General features: G+C 36.9%; 1 long non-coding RNA gene across 1 annotated transcript in view; it reads left to right on the top strand.

Annotated features, from left to right (window-relative positions):
* The window catches only part of LOC116235064 (uncharacterized), a 367,124-nt gene that overhangs the window by 275,971 nt on the left and 74,870 nt on the right, over positions 1–16,283 (top strand). The window lies entirely within an intron of this gene.

The raw sequence follows: 16,283 nt of genomic DNA, 5'->3' as shown, positions 1-16,283 counted from the left end.
ACAGCATTTAAAAAAAGCAAATCTGATGCCCTAAACACCAATAGCTGCAGAATACTGGAGCCTTTCAAACCCAGTTTGCTTCTAGCTGGATTTATTCATTAGGTTTGTAAATCTTTTGGCATGCCAGAACTTCTTACTTTTTCCAGACCAAACAGAACTGATACAAGACAAAGAAAAATAATATTTTTATGATTGTTCCTATGTGACAATTCAAGATTAATTCTAGTCTGGAGGATAACCATCAGGCATTCTTCCCTGTTCTGGATTTCTCTGATCCTGTGCATAACAATAGTCATTCAGTAGTCTTCTGCATTTGTTGGTTTCTTGGATATGCGTAATACAGCTGAATGTAGCAGTGATCTTGAGGTTTTATTTCTGTGGGAAGATAGGTCTGGAGAACGTGTTGAAAGTACAGTTCATTTCTTGCTACCCAGCACACTTTCTAGGGTGCAAATGGAGTTCCCAATGTGTTCTAGGAAATAAATCTGAAAGAGCTATAAATGGCATATCCCTCTACTTTAAAATATATTTATATATATTAGTGTGTGACAGTTTGTATTTTTATTTGGGAGGAGAATGAATAACTGAAGAATGGGCAAATCTCTACTAATGTCAATGCAGTTGCAGTTTACTATATGACAAAATATCTCAATATAGTTATCTAAAGCTACAATCAAAGCCCAGCAGGCATGTAGGTTGTTGCATCAATGTAAAGTAGAACAAAAAAGCAAAAATGAAAGTTTCCAATATATACCAGTGTGTTCACCTACATCTACTGTTCTTTCAGTTACGTTTTGGCTTTGCTGATGTGAAACCTAATATTCAAGATTACATTATCCATTTGTTCCTTGTCTGCAAGGCTCTGCATTTGGCTCACCAGAGGCAAGTGGCTATTATTCTAGGTGCTTTCGCGTGCTAGTTCCTAGACCTGTCTGCCTACATCTCTAAGGCAGAGCTTGCTTCTACACTGTGCCTGTCATTGTGCCTCCTGCAATGAAAGCAGCCCTCTTGTAGCTGCTACTTTCTGCCCCTTCCCTGCAGCACCGATTAGAATGACTGCAGTCACTGCCAGGAAGAAATACTTACCGGATAAACCAAATCCCATGGGTATTTAAAAAATACAAACTTGACAAGGCCAAAAATTTCCAACCTCACCCTTGACTCAGTGAATGAAGGCTGACCTCTGCCTTCTACGGTCAATTATTTTCCAGATCGTCACAATATCCAGGAGTTTTTCTCTTGGCTGCTGGTCTGAGCAAGAAGGAGGGACAAACATGAAATACTCTTTCAGTGCCCTTGTAAAATGTAGGTGTGATGTAGACATGTATCTCTAGGAGGGGACAGACTATAACCTCTTGTCCCTTTTCAGCAGAATAAAGTTTCATTGCATCCTTTTCCTGCCAACAGGGCATTTTAACATCTGGTTTTAGGTAAGAGAGAGTAGCATTTTGTTCTTTTAGTTCTCAGTAGTACAGTGGGTACAAAGAAAAATCTTCCTGTGGTAGTGTGTGTATGTAAAATACAAACCAACATTCAGAACAGTGCATGGCATCTTTGTCTTAGAGAATCATCACCCAAACCTTTCAGATGGATCTTATAAAGTTGCAAGAATGGGCAGCTGAATACTGAATGAATATTTCTGACCACTGTTAGTCGTTGCTGCTCTATTAACAGAGAAGTGGGGTACAACGGGAAACTGCAGAGTATGGGGGCACAACAGCAGAGCCCCTGGCACAGTGAGGCAGGACATTGCAAGTTCTGCAGAACACCTTCTCTTCCCTCCTCTGGTTGGTTTCCCTAGAGTTCAGATGGATTGACAATGGGTATAAATCTTTGGGTAATGAAAATAATGGCACACAGGAAAAGCCACCTTTTGTATTGGAGCTTCAGTAACAAGGCGACTGAAGTTATGCATTGCACCTTGAAACACTACTATAAGAATTTACTATTCAGGGCAAATTTCTATCACAGCATTTCTGGTTATGGTGACTAACAGACTAACATCTTAATTTTCCTTAAAGTCCATAAGAATGTTACAATATCTGTCTCAAAATTTCCACTCCTAGCCTGTCCCACAGGTTCTCCATGTTCAAATCACCTTAATTCTTTGGTGCCTGAGCGCTTTATGAAGTACAGTTTGAGAATTTTATCTCACTTTCATATTTGTTGATTGTTTTTTGAGGATGGATAATGATTTTTCAGATATCACAGTTTGAGTAAGAACATAAATGGCTAATCAACCTTTAAAAAGGAAAAAGACACAACAAGGATAATAAATGGTGGGCTATATTGCTCAGGCATGATACTAACATGTTTACAAGGCAATTAAGCAAGAATGAGAGAATCTGAAATGTTGCCCAGAAGTTATGGAAACATCAATCGTTCTGTTTTTGAGCTGAAAGGCTTTAGAACTGCACTGCCATTTCATATCCATTAGCAGTATTTCACCTGTGTGTGATTTGAGCAGGGCTGGGTCTTTCACTCCTTGCTGGCTATGCACCTGGGGAAAAACAACAAAGAAGAAAGGACTCCTCAGATGAGGCAAGTTTGATCACTGATTTGTAGTGTTGAACAGTACTTTCTGTATAAAGTGCTGACTGCTAACAGAGGCTGACAGGAAGTTTTTCCAATGAAGTTTTTTTGGTTTCATATATTTAAAAGCAACTTAGTTACAGTAAAATCTCCACAACTAACTGCATTTAACTGATTTGACAGTATACAGGAGTTTAATACAAATTAATTCTTTATGGTTAAATGGTGCAAAATGTGGATAGCTTCTAGAATACTAATAGTTAAATTCTTTAAGATTCTGAAAGATAAGCTCAGAGAACTGATTTCTGCATGTCTGTCAGATCTTCCGGTTAATTTTAAAGCATGTTGTTCAAGAAATATTTCAGTTTCATTCTTTCTGCTCCTCAGAGCATTGTCTTGCATGTGTAGTCTAGATTCCAGGAAAACAGGACAGCTTGCAATGGAAAGAAACAAACTGAATGCATTCTTCTACTAAATTTCTGGAGACAGTAGCTAGGACACCTGGACATCTGACTTTTTTTTTTTTTTTTAATTTCCAATCATAGAAAAAAATGGTGTGAGTAATTCAGATGTGTATGTGAACTGAACATCAGCTATTGGGATGTTATCTTCGTATCTATTGACTTAGATTTGAGAAAAGGATGTTTGTTTTTTTTTTATGTTTGGACATGGAAATTTTCTTGAGGTGCTAGCTAACAGCAACAGAGATAAATGGTAATGAGAGCAAACACCAGGAGTGTATGGAAACGTTTCCCAAGTGCAATATCAAGTCCTGTTATTGAAGTAGCTGAGCTTCAGGCTTCAAAGACAAGCAAGTAGACACTCCAATTGTATCCCCAAGGGATGAAATCAACTCTTGAGAAATTCTGACATTCCAGACGTAATTTCTGACTCTAAATCTGAAAACATTCACTAAGAGCAGATGTTTTAGGTGATGATACCTGTCTTCTGAAGAGGGGAACAATTTAAGAATCTTGTGAAAGAAAAATAATTTTCTTGAGACACTTGTATGTTTTTTCAGTGTAAATGTGTCTCTTTAAAGTCCCAGTGGATTTCAGCTTCTCCGTCAAAAATTGAGAATAGCACTGAGACATTTTACACAGTGATTCACCAAATGACAGGGTTTTTATCAGGCATTTGACCGCTGAAAATTAAAGATATGTTGGCTCTCTGAAGGTTAACCATTCATTCCTGGGTTTATCATGTATCAAAGAACCCAATGTGGCTATGGTTGGAAGGGACCCCTTGAGATCCTCTGCTCAAGCAGAGTCCAGCCTCTGCTCAAGCAAGGACACCTACAGCACATTGTCCACAACCAACTCCAGACAGGTTTTGAATATCTCCTTACAGTGAGACTCCACAACATCTCTAGGCAACTGTTCCAGCATTTGCCAGCCTCAGAGTGAAATAGGGCTTATTTTGGATTCATAAGCAATTCCGTGTGTTTCAGTTTGTGCCCACTGCCTCTTGTGCTGTCAGTGGGCACCAAACAATCTGACTATCTTCCTTATTCCCTTACACCAGATACTTGTGGAATCCTTTGTAGGAGTTCAGTCAGTAGTTTAGCAAAAGCATTATACTAAAATAATAGTTTGCCTCATTTAAAATTTATTTCCCACTGCAACTCCAATAGCTTTGAATTGCAAGCAAGCAAGGCAGGTAACAGGTAACTGTGCTGGCATTTGGTGAACCAGACACTGCAAGACGTGGATAAATCCAAAGCAGAAAACTTGTCATTTCAAAGCTGTTTTTGTCCAGTACTCAAAGCATTTTCCAGATGAGATGAGGTCATGCAAATCTGTGGTCATGCCCAAAGCCAAGGAGCAGCTGACTAGAACTGAGAACAGCTTTTTCATTAGACCTCCAACCCAAACAAGCCTAGACTCGAGGCCCAATGTGTTTGTGTAGTATCAGTTATCTTCTTGGAAATGTTGCTGACATGAGCCTGCATATATATGCCTTTTCTTCTCTTTCCCTTTGCTCAGACCAGGAAATATTTTCCTCAGTGAGGTAAATCTTCTGGTTGCGCCTATGAGATATCTGCAAGAACTCAACACTCTCCACTGTGAATATCTAGTTCTCTGATTTTACCTCCTTGATGGAATGATAAGACAAGAAGCAGAAAATTACCAGAGGAAAGGTGTTGTCTCCCCACAAAATGAAACAGGGTCAAACAACAGGCAAACTCTTATCTGGGAAAATGGATTTGTACAGTTATAAGTCATCCTTCAGTAAGGTTGTGTGCTAAGATCTGTGCATGCTCTGAGTAGGTGAACAAGCCCCGATGGCAGGCTGCAATATGGCAAAGGACGAGAGCTGCTCAGGTATGGAGGTGGACTTTACTGTTTTGTAGTGCAGATGTTCCAAGAGCCACTCAGAATAGGGTGTACTCAGGTCTCTTTGAATGCAGTCACTGTGGATTTCTAAGGGAAGAATAAGTGAGAGAGAACTATTGCTTTCAAGCTGCTTTTCTAAAGAATGCCTTCCTCTTTGTTTAAATAGCAAGTCACCTGGTCAGAAAAATCCTGGGCAATGCATGCCTGTGAGATGAATTGCCTATACAAATGCTGGCATCTGCCTGCAGCTGCTGCCCTATGCCTCTGAGCAGGTGGTGCAGCACACTGTGCTGGAGCTGAGGCTGTAGGAGTGGGCAGCTCTCACTGGGCTGCTGCATGCTGCAAGCAGCTGCTCTGTCTTCTCACAAAGCCCTTAGGGGGTGCACGCAGGAAAGCTCAGTTTCCAAACAGAAGCAGGGTGTATTTGTCTTAGAAAATTAAGGTATGACATAATCAAACTACCAAACAAAAACTGAACTGTGGATAAATAACAGAATATGTACAGAACACTGTGAAACAGATGAAGGAGAACAGAACTAAGTGTCTGTATGAGTTCTGAGTTAGAATTCCATTAGAACAATCGTTTTTAAAGGCATCTATTTTCTTTACAATCATAAGTTAATCACATAATATGCTTCTGACAGGTAATATGAATGTGGAAAACAGCTCTAGCTTTTCAGACTGTCGAACAGACTGATAACCCACACCAGTGAGTTCACCCAACCTGTTTAAGTAGAATGCTGTTTCACTGACATGTGCTACTTACTGTTACATGTTCCTATATTGCTAAATAAAAGCAATTACGTACATATAATTACATATTACTTATTAAGCACCACAACTGCTTGAGCATTTTTAGGCACACTGAGAATCTATTTATTGTAGCACGTCTTTGTTAACAATAGCTGGGGAACTGGTACTCTAGCTCTTTATTAGGACAGCATTAAATGTGAAAATTTTGGGACCAAGGAGAGATAATATTTATGTTTGTTTAGGTTTGTTACCATGGTACTTAGAATAGTTACTATGGGAATAGAAACAAATTGGTAAGTTACCATTACCCACTAGTATCAGTACAACAGAACGTTTTGTTTTTAAAAGCCATTAATCTCATTTTCAATGATTTGCCCAGAACTTTTTTCTTGTTTAACTCTTTTGTCTACGCTGAAAGGGAAAAACAATCCCTGATGGAATCCATTACTTGAAGTTATATTCAAATGAAAGCACAGAAGGTGGCTACAAAACAGAAAGGAAAAATGCCTACAGTAATAGATCCAAGTAAAGGAAAACAGAAATTTAGACTCATAACATTCACCACGTAGATTATTCAGAGTAAGGGGTGTGAATGTCCTACTCATTAAGGACAAGGTCTTTCTGCTCTCTCATTGCCTTGGCAGTGTGCACACATGCACAGCACACAAGCAGTGTTTTTTAATGTAGAACTGCATTAAATTCATACAGACAGAAGTGGAAGAAAATAGTCATAGGAAATGCATAAGGCAGCAGGGAAGGGAAGGTTGAATTTTACACAGCTGAGTTTTTCTTATGAACATACTAGAGCCACAAATGTTCACACTTGTAAAAGGTCATAGCCAGATTAAACTGCTCAGCATGTTCAGATGTCTTCAGTAACTGGTGTACTTTTTCCTAGATATTTTATAACATTTGAGGATAAACATCAAACCTTTCCTTGTTAATGCTTCCATAGGTCTGCAGAACTGTGAGCTTTAGAGATCTCTATCACCCAGCCTGTGGTACCTGGACTCGAGCACTGTGCGTTGGATGCTGGGCAGCCTGTGCAGCGGTGCTTTCTAGGGGTTCCAGCAGGACCTCACTGTTCTGGCAGAGCTGGCTGCTACTTGAATTCTGACTGTCTCATCCTGGGGACAGCAGACAAAATCTGTGCTCTGAATCAGGACCATGCTTTTAGCTCCCTTATCTAGAGACATTAAAAACTCAAAACCCATGTAACTCTAAAACCTCTAAAATCAAGTCAGAGTTTCAAACTAATTGTTTGAGGAAGAATGTATTTTTTCTTTTTTTAGTCCCATAATGTTTGGTGTCTGACTTGTGACTTCTGGGTGCAAGGGACCAGCCATACACTGAATTTCTGTTAGTAAACCATCAGTTTTTCCTAGCCAGGCTCACTAATAAACAGTTCTATTCTGCTTAAAATACACTTTTGGAAGAGAGTCACTTTCTGCTTCACAATTTTTATCTTTACAAAGTAGAATTATGTTTTAACTTGACGTTAAAAAGCACCACCATCACCACCACTGAGCTTGTGCTGCTGCAGGTAGTCCCAGGGAGAGCACCAACTCTGATGCCACCACTTGATTCCAGTGGTCTACAGCAGCATTTGGGAAGGTTACCTGGCAATCAGCTGTACAAACACTATACGTGGCCCTTTCAATCAAGCAAAACCTTGCATCTACAAATCTAAAAGCCTTTTGAGTAAACAAACATCACAAATAAATACCAGAGTGGGGACTGCCCCAATTAAGCAGCTGTAAAAATATAAAATAAATATTTAAAAGATTTGCCTTGTGACCAGGCTGTGAAACCACAGGGAAAGCATCTGCAAGGCGCAGTTAGAACAAATAATACTTTCCATTCAGCAGTACAGGCAAAGTCACTTGCAGGCAAGTGTCTAGGATTCTGGTTGTTATATTTAACAGTTACTTGCAGAAAAGGCAAAGTCAAGCTCTCTTCCAGGCACACTCTCAAGCAACACGACACATCATTAAAAGTATATGGTCTTGGCTAGGAAATCTGATTAATTAGTTTTGAACCATAACAAACTGAAAAGCGTGTTTATCTCAGGCTTCATATTTAAGTGACATCTGAAAGTATTTACACAAACAAAAACAAATTCAGAGCAGTTCTCAAAGGAGAAAACTGCATTCAAACCTACTTACAAAGTTATCTTTCATTTGATAGCTGGTATGAACTTAGGAGAAGAAACAGTACTTTCTCAGCAAAAGTGTGATGATATTAAGCAATCAGAAGAATATATTTGCAAGAAACTGATTTTATGTTTTAATTGTGATTGGAGGCATTATTTTGTTTGTTTCTTTAAAAAATTATAGAAGCTCATTCTATATATAGTTTGTATAGAATATTAGAAGTTTAGAATTAGCATAGGGATGTCAGTTGGATGTTACTTGGTTGTGAATGCTAGCTGCTAGCAAGATATAATTTTTCTTACAGTAACATTTTTCAATATTATTTTAATATTTCTTGCTTGGACTATTCATGGTAATACTGGCTTTTCTCGTGAATAGATCTAATCAGAGGAATTCCTGTTTGAGTTCTTAGCATGCACCTATCAGGATGGGACTGTCAGCAGATAAAAACTTAACTCACAAAAGGTGAATTTTAGGTACCTTGCTGCCCTTTAACTAGCTCTGATGAATAAGGTTTCGGAGATCTTGCCAGTAGAGTTTAAGGCATAGGATCTCAGTTAGGATATTCTCCCATTAGTGACATAAAGTGCCACTGTTCAGAAGTTAATTCTTTTTTTTCCCCGCACTAGATGAAGGAATTTCAGACAAAACTATTTGTTTTCATAAGAAATCACATTCTGAAAAAAAATATTTTAATGAGGCATTCTATAGTAAATATATTCTTTTGAAACTAATGAGTAAGTAGTAATTTGTCCACCAAAGATCAAGTCTATGTGCTTTTGAAGGTTCACTTTAGAAAGGAAGCTGGATGCCTCCTCTCCCCAGATTTGGAATTAGTGTAGAGAACTAAAAATCAGATTAATAACTGATATATTTAAGCAGTCGTTTATTCAGGATAATATCAAGATCATGCAAGCCAAATAGTATTAGGACCTTCACATAGCAGATAGATTGAAACTGACATGACCAAATGCCTGAATAGAGTAGCTTCAGTACTGCTTTGGGAATCAGTTACTGCTTGTCTGTGTGATTTATGTTGACTAACACTGTATTCCACAGGAATATTTAGTTTATTTTTTCAATTGTTTTTCTAACAGTTGGCAACAGAAAATTAAAAATCACCATATTTGATTTAGCTTTTCTTTGCAACAATTATTTTCTTTTTAAAAGATTTTTATATCCACTGCATCCTCTCATTTTTGCTATACACATTTTATTTTTAACTCCTGAAAGTGACATAAATCACCTTATTCAATGAGAAGTTGAGTTTACAATTGAAATTCTATGAAGAATCACATTAATAAGATACAGTATTTACTGTCTGGAGATATTTTCATAGAAATTTTCTCATGTTATCTGAGAATTGTTAGACAGGAAAAGTGTGAATTCCTAGCCATAAAAAATGATTTGAAGGGCAAATGCATATTATTCCTGATTTAAGCCAGGATCTTGTATGAAATCCTTGGACCTCTTAGAAATAAATAGAGACAGGGCTTGATTAATCTGGTATGAAAAGCAGACAACAATTTTCAGACTTCATCTTAATACAGATGAAGGAGTTCTGAGAATGATGGCACTTACATCTAAGAATGTGCTACACCAGCTTTTGGATTCCCTCAAGATCGCTTTATTAGCAGGTAGGCTAAAATTGCTTATGTAGCAGGGTTATAAATATTGCACATAGCTTTGCTCAACCAAACTAAGTTGTCTCATTTACTGGTGAAAGTTGATGTGCTATCTAATATACAAGCTGTTGGGAATAACTTACTTTTGCCCCTCATTTAATTATATCTAATATCTGGTAGTGCTGTAACACATTTCTAGAAAGTATGTGTTGATAGAGCAATAAAATAATGAAAATAAATTAAAAAAAATACTACTAGGCCTGAAGTTTTACCAGACAATTCTACAGGAGTAAGTATTCCAAATTGTATTTAATAATGAACTACAAATAGTGACAAACATACTTTTCTGTACTACCAATCCTGATCATTAATTTTCATTATAAGCTAATTGTACAGATTAGATTCTGCAACTTAAACATATTCATCAGTAACTTATGGAAACTTATTAGTGCTTGGAGATTTTTTTCTTAATCCACAGTAAAACTTGCATCTGTTCATAGCCAGAAGCGGGAAGACTTTCCTGTAATGTCCTGAGTATTGGCTGGGAGTGTAATATAATTGGTTTAAACCCTCTAAACTGAAACATACTGTATTTAGGACATAAACAGTTCAGAAAAATGTTATAAGATATTGGCCTGAATTTAGCACCATGGGAATGTCTGGAAATTTTTGTAAAGAAATCTGGGGAAACAGCAGAAATCAAAACTGCCTTTAACCCAAGACAGAAGTAATGGAAAACTCATGGTGGTTTTTGTTTGTTTGTTTGTTTGTTTCTGTAAGGATTCTGATCAGCTATTTCCTAAAGAAATATTTCTTTACATGGAATTTGCTCTTAGATATCATTAGAAAAGCAGGGGGAAATCTCTCTTTTCCTGTACTCAGGCTTTCTGATACACATGGTCTTCATTAAGCACTATCAGTCATTGCTTGGCATGCATGCTTCTGTCCTATCACCTGTTTGACAGAGAACACCATTACATGAGTCAGGTGACAGAAACAACATGAAGGGTAGCTGTATTTCTTAAGCAGGTCCATTGCCTTCACTGGTATTGCTCACCTGAGTAAAAATTCCTCTGAGTTCATCCTTCTTGTGTGTTAGCTTACCTTAAACCTTCATGCCTATATTTTTATTTCACAGCATCAGACAACAGTCCCATAGTTTTAAGCACATGAAACAGAACAGTGAGCTACGTTAATACCTGTCTATGGCACATTCTTTCCATCTTTCCTCCTTCTCATACTGAGCACAATGTTCCTGCCCATTCCCCCAAAACTCATAAATTTAGTAAGAAATAAAGAGCTTTTCAAAGTTGGAAGCTACTTTAGAGTTCAAATTCATTCCAAAACCTTTGCCTTTGTTACATTCCTCAGTTGCTCAGTAAGAGGCTCATTTTTGGAGGAGATGAAGAATGAAATAAAGTACAACTCTGGCTCAAGCTCTAGGCACTGAGACTATTGCTGATCCCTGTGGGTATGGACTACTTGCAACAGCTATGAATGATTTCCCAACTCTTTCACTTTCTACTGCTGTGTGAAAAACATACAGAAAGCTATGTTCTGCTGAATCTTTCAGGATCTCACCTGGATTTTAATTGAGAATTGATCAAATTTTGAAGAATAGTCACAATGTTTATGTACAGAACTTTCTGATAAGAACCTGGTGAATAGACTGTTTTGTTGTTCTCCCTTTCATATTTTTCTCTCTGTTACTCCTGTTTTCAGTTTGCTTAATCTCACCATAACTTTGGCCATCATTTACATTTTAAGTCCTGTACAGCCAGACAAGAGATTCCATAGAAATTAAATTGGGAGGAGTTTCCTTTTCTACCAGTTTTAATATGGAAACTCCATGAAGGAAAGGATTTTTTTTCCACTCAAGCTATGAACTGAGAACAGTATTCTTGTGTTTTGCATCACAGCCAGTATAAAATGATAGTGCAGACAAATCTTCACTGGAAGGGTAGTGGATGGTGCAACATGAAGAATAAAATCAGGACAACCTTTCATCAACACTGTCACTCAGTTGACAGAGCTTGGTAGCATTTTCCATTCCACTCTACTGACAAATCGATGGCAGAAACTAGACAATATAAAATAAAAATCTTCCCTGTTATCCAGATAAGTTAAACACAGTTACTGAAAGAATGAGAATCACACAACAGCCATTTGACTTCAGCCAATTGTTACACACAATAATGGCCTCAAACAGTGCTCAAGAGAAAGCCTTTATGCTCATGTACATGTTTTGTGAGGTAGGGAAGGGTACAAACTTTGTGGTCCTTCTTCCTCTGGAAAGAATAATCTCTGCTGAACTCAATGGAAACTTCATTGCATTTGTACTGGAAACTACTCATTTTACTCATAAAACTTTCCCTATTTCATCCGTTGTTAGCCTTAACAAGTTAATCTGAGAACAGGAGCATTTCTGATGTGAAAATAAAAGAACAGAATATAAAAATAGAAATTTTAAAATGGAATACAGAAAGTGATTGGCCTAAAACCTATTTGAAAATGATGGTGAGTACAGATCAGTAAACATCACTCCTTTTAAAATGACCTGTTTTCAAGTATATACTATTCTAATTTATCTATGTTAGATTAACAAAAAAGTATTTTTCTTATCTTTTAATGTTCATAATTTTAGATAATTAATTGATTTTGCATCTCTGTCAGTGTGAAAGTGCATTACCCAAATCTCTCTCAAACACTGGCAGTCTCCCCTTTTAAAATGGTTGTTTATCTATATTAATTAAACAAGTCACAAAACTTTATCTCTGGGTTATTCAAAAAGTTCTATTTTTGGTTGTTCATGGGAGTCAAATGTTTTTTATTTTTATCTTCTGATCTGATCACTAAAACATTTTTAATACTGTATTAGTGACTAAGGAAAGTTTAAATATCTCTCAAATAATTTTAAGACTATTTTTTGCAAAATTACTTACTTAAAATAAATTAAATTATATTCTGTAGGTTAAGGGCATCTCAAATAAACCAGCAGCTAATTGATGTCTCACAAATGACAAATAATGAGATATATAGAAAAGCAGAAGATTATCTGTTTGGATTCTCTGACTAGCTCTGTTAAACTAGTATGGAGCACCTCCTATAATACAGAATTGTTCATACCCTAAAAAGAATCTGGTTTATTTTGTTTCAGGTTTTTTGGTTCTACTGTAATAATAAAGCAGCATTTCTCAGCTGTTTCTCATTAGTCTCAATGCTAGCTACTTTCCAGATAAATGTGAACTCTCTCCTGAAAATGAGAAAAACAGTATCATGACACTAAGGCTGAAGAAACAAATCTCCTGCTAAAAAACAAAACAAAACAAAACCAAAAAAAACACCCAATAATAATTAATCCAAAAAACAAAAAGCAAAATTTATCACTTTCCAAAAATGGCAAGGATTCAGCAAAACATTGCATTATCTACCAATTTCAGTATCTACTAAACTTTAAGTATATGTGAGACACTGCCCTTTTTCAAAGGATGGCAAAGCAGAGTAGCTGTGAGAGAAGAGTGACATTTAATCCTTAAATTTATACTTCTGTGCATAATTATGTATTTGATGAAAATAGTGCTGAAGAATTGGAGGTGGGAGATAATCCTTTCGTTCAGGTTTGTCAGCTTGAATACTTTAGGCCCTCTGGACCTCCAAACACTCCCTGGCCAGAACTGCACTTTGCAGAGCAAAGCAATGCCCTGCTGCATGTGGCTTGTTACACTTTTTACTGATTAGTGACATTGCTTTTTCAATGGTCATTTGTTTGTATGAAAGGCTTCTTGTCCAGGAAGTATCAGAAAGAAGGGAATACATCTGAAGAAATAAGAAAGCCTTATTTTTAAATTACATGGACATGTAAACAAAATGTTCCTGTATGAAGCATAGCTTCTCATAGTGTAGGATAATTGTTTCAAGGCAATCAATGTATGGACAAAGTAATACATATCTAAAATATATACAGAAATGTTACTTGAATTTTTTTTACTTTCAGCTTTGCACAGAAATTTTTTGTTAACTTACTGGTAGTAACACCAAAGTGCCATCTTTTCTCCTTATAACAGACACGGGCTCACAACCACCTGTTGTTTTAAAATTTACTGTTCACAAAGGATACTATAAATATAACCAGTAAAGCTGACTGGAAAATAATTTTCAAAAAAAACAGGCTCCATTTAGTATTTTGCATTAGAAAGAGGGGAGACCTTTTTAATCATATTTCTTTTTTAGTATTTTTGGAGGACATCAACTCTTCCAGTAAGTTGGTTTTGATTTTTGTAGTATTAGTTTGAATGTACAGGAAGGAAGGCAGCACTGAAATAAATCTAACTAAATGAGGCTACAAAGTGGTATCATATCTAAACTGAAAAGCATTATGTGAACCTCTTTCTCAAGCCATGATATCTTCACTGCACATAAAATATTTTTCTATTCATATCAACACACATCCAGAAACACCTGTATACCAGTGCCATTCAGCTGAGAATGCTGAGCACATTTTTAGTCTCATGCGGAGCAAATTAGTGTATCTCTATCAACTTCACTAAAGCAATTGCTGTTTACACCAATCCAAGAATGAACCTCCTCTCTCTTACCTAATCAACATCTTACCATATACTTTTTTCCTTTATATTACTTCCTCTCCCCTTTTTGGATAGTGTCTTGCTTGAAATAATTATGAATTGCACGATGGATAAACAGCGTAAGAGTACTTTTTAAATAAGGGTATTTGCATATTAAAGTCATGGATTGTGGGACAAAGTTCAGTGAAATACTACACACAAATCATTGAAAGGTTTCTAACATCTTCCAAGTAGTTGCTTTCAGCCTAAAATTTGCTCTTAGGTATGCTGCAGGGAATAAATCCTTACCACTAGCATGGCTGCAGCTAAACTCTAAAGCTTTAACACTGGACCTCTAAGTGTCCATAAAAACGTTCAGCCAGCAATATGAGGATAACAAACAAAATTAAACAAAAAAATAAACAAAGAAAAATAACATACATTTAATTTATTTGTAGTATGGTTCTGAGTCAGAAATATAGGAGTATAAGAGATTGAACATGCTGGAAAATGCGTGCCTGAAGATAACTGGATGTTAAAAGATTATTTGAAAATGAATAAGGATGCAGCTAAACATTTTTTGCAGTTTTTCCTGTTTGTTCCTCCTAGAAAATAGCATGAAAGTAGTCCACATTTGTAAAACTGAATGTGCTCTTTGTTGAAGATACCAACTGTGTCCATATTCTTTGCCTTTTTCACATGTTCTGATTTCTTGGTAAACTCTCCCAGCTCATTTTCCTTGCAAGCAGTATTACTCCTTCATGTTCAACGTAGGATGGTACTACCTTTCCCTTGCTTTTTACCTTTTATCCCACCAATACTGTATGGAACCGAGATCTCTTATTCCTTCATAGAATATATGAATAAATAAATGAATAAATAAAACAGCTTCTGCACAACCGCATATGGCAAAGCTCGACTTTGCAGAAGTAGAGAATCCTTGAGCCAAGGACAGGGAAAGAAAACTAACATTTCAAATACCAAAAGAAAAAAAAAAAAAAAAGCAAGACATCAGGACTTTTGTAAGCTTGTTTTAAAGGAAAGCGGAAGATGAATAGTATCAGTCAGTCACAGGTTAAAGGAAACAGGAAAGCTTTACATGAGAACTAGTACAGCAGTCTGGGGTAGGGAGGCGAGACAGCGTGGATACGTGGAAAAAAGCAGGATGAAAACAAGCAATAACCACTAACCATGAGAGTCCTACAGTGGCAAAGAAAGAATAGGTCAACAGTGATATATAGTCTTGAAGTGACACAAAGCTGGAAAGAAGGTGCAGATACAGTACAAGATGGGTTTTGAAAACTAGGGAGACAATTCTGAATGTGTTTAAAGATATCAGCAAACTGCATAAACTGACAATACCTTGAAGCACTTAAGCTATTCCAGAGTATGCAGAGTATCTGTGTGCATGCTCTCCCAGAATATTTATCACCCCTATCCTCAGAGGTAGTGGGAAGCTCAGATGAGCTTAAGAAACCCTTGGTTCAGAAAAGCAGGTTTCCTGTGGGGATGCGTGGAGGAACTTGCACATTCCCTGTCTGCCCTCTGCCTTGCTCAGCTCCTTGCTATTGCTCTGTTTTAGGAGCAATGCTTTCCTTAATACAGAGCACAGATTGTGTAAGAAAAAAATGTCAGGTCTCATCTGGGATCAAACCACACACATTTTTACTGAGGCTCCTCTCTATGTGTCCCTCGGATGCCACAATATCAGCAGTCTAAGTCTGTATCCACAGCGGATTGCAAATTGATGAGATTCAACAGTACCTATTCTTTTTCTTTTAGCTTTTCCTCACCCCTGTGCAGGAATATGTTCAAACAAAAAAAAGCACAAGAGCAAAACTAAACTGAACTGAAATCAGACACCCCCTGAACTCAGATAGCTGTGTCCTTTGTTCACAATTCGCTGATAGCCCTTCCCCTACACTAAGCTGTATTTTTCATTCTCAGCAAATCGCAAAAGCAGATGCTTCTTTTGACATGTAGAGACAAATCTCACATTTGGAGGCTTTCTCAATTGTTGTTGGCTAATGGAACAGTTATTATAGCTATATTCTCAATATTGGAGAAACATTCTTCTCTGACTTTGGTTTCTTTTCAAAACATCTTATAGAAAACACAACAAGTGGCTATTAGCTGTTTACTTTCTCTCTGTTTATTTTAAAATTGGCATGAAATTTTTCCACTTTTAGTTATGTTTTTATTTGTTTTCAGTGTGAAATAGTTGAATCTTCTCTTTTTCTCTAAAATTGAGAATCTGAAAACAGTGAATGTACCGCTGGGACAGAAAGTTGATGCACTGACACTTGCAGAAGCCGGTGGTTG

Source organism: Phasianus colchicus, chromosome 8 (genome assembly GCF_987193195.1).
Source record: "Phasianus colchicus chromosome 8, bPhaCol1.hap1.1, whole genome shotgun sequence".
Lineage (NCBI taxonomy): Eukaryota > Metazoa > Chordata > Aves > Galliformes > Phasianidae > Phasianus > Phasianus colchicus.
Note: the sequence above shows the minus strand (reverse complement) of the source record. Positions and strands in the feature narration are given on the sequence as shown.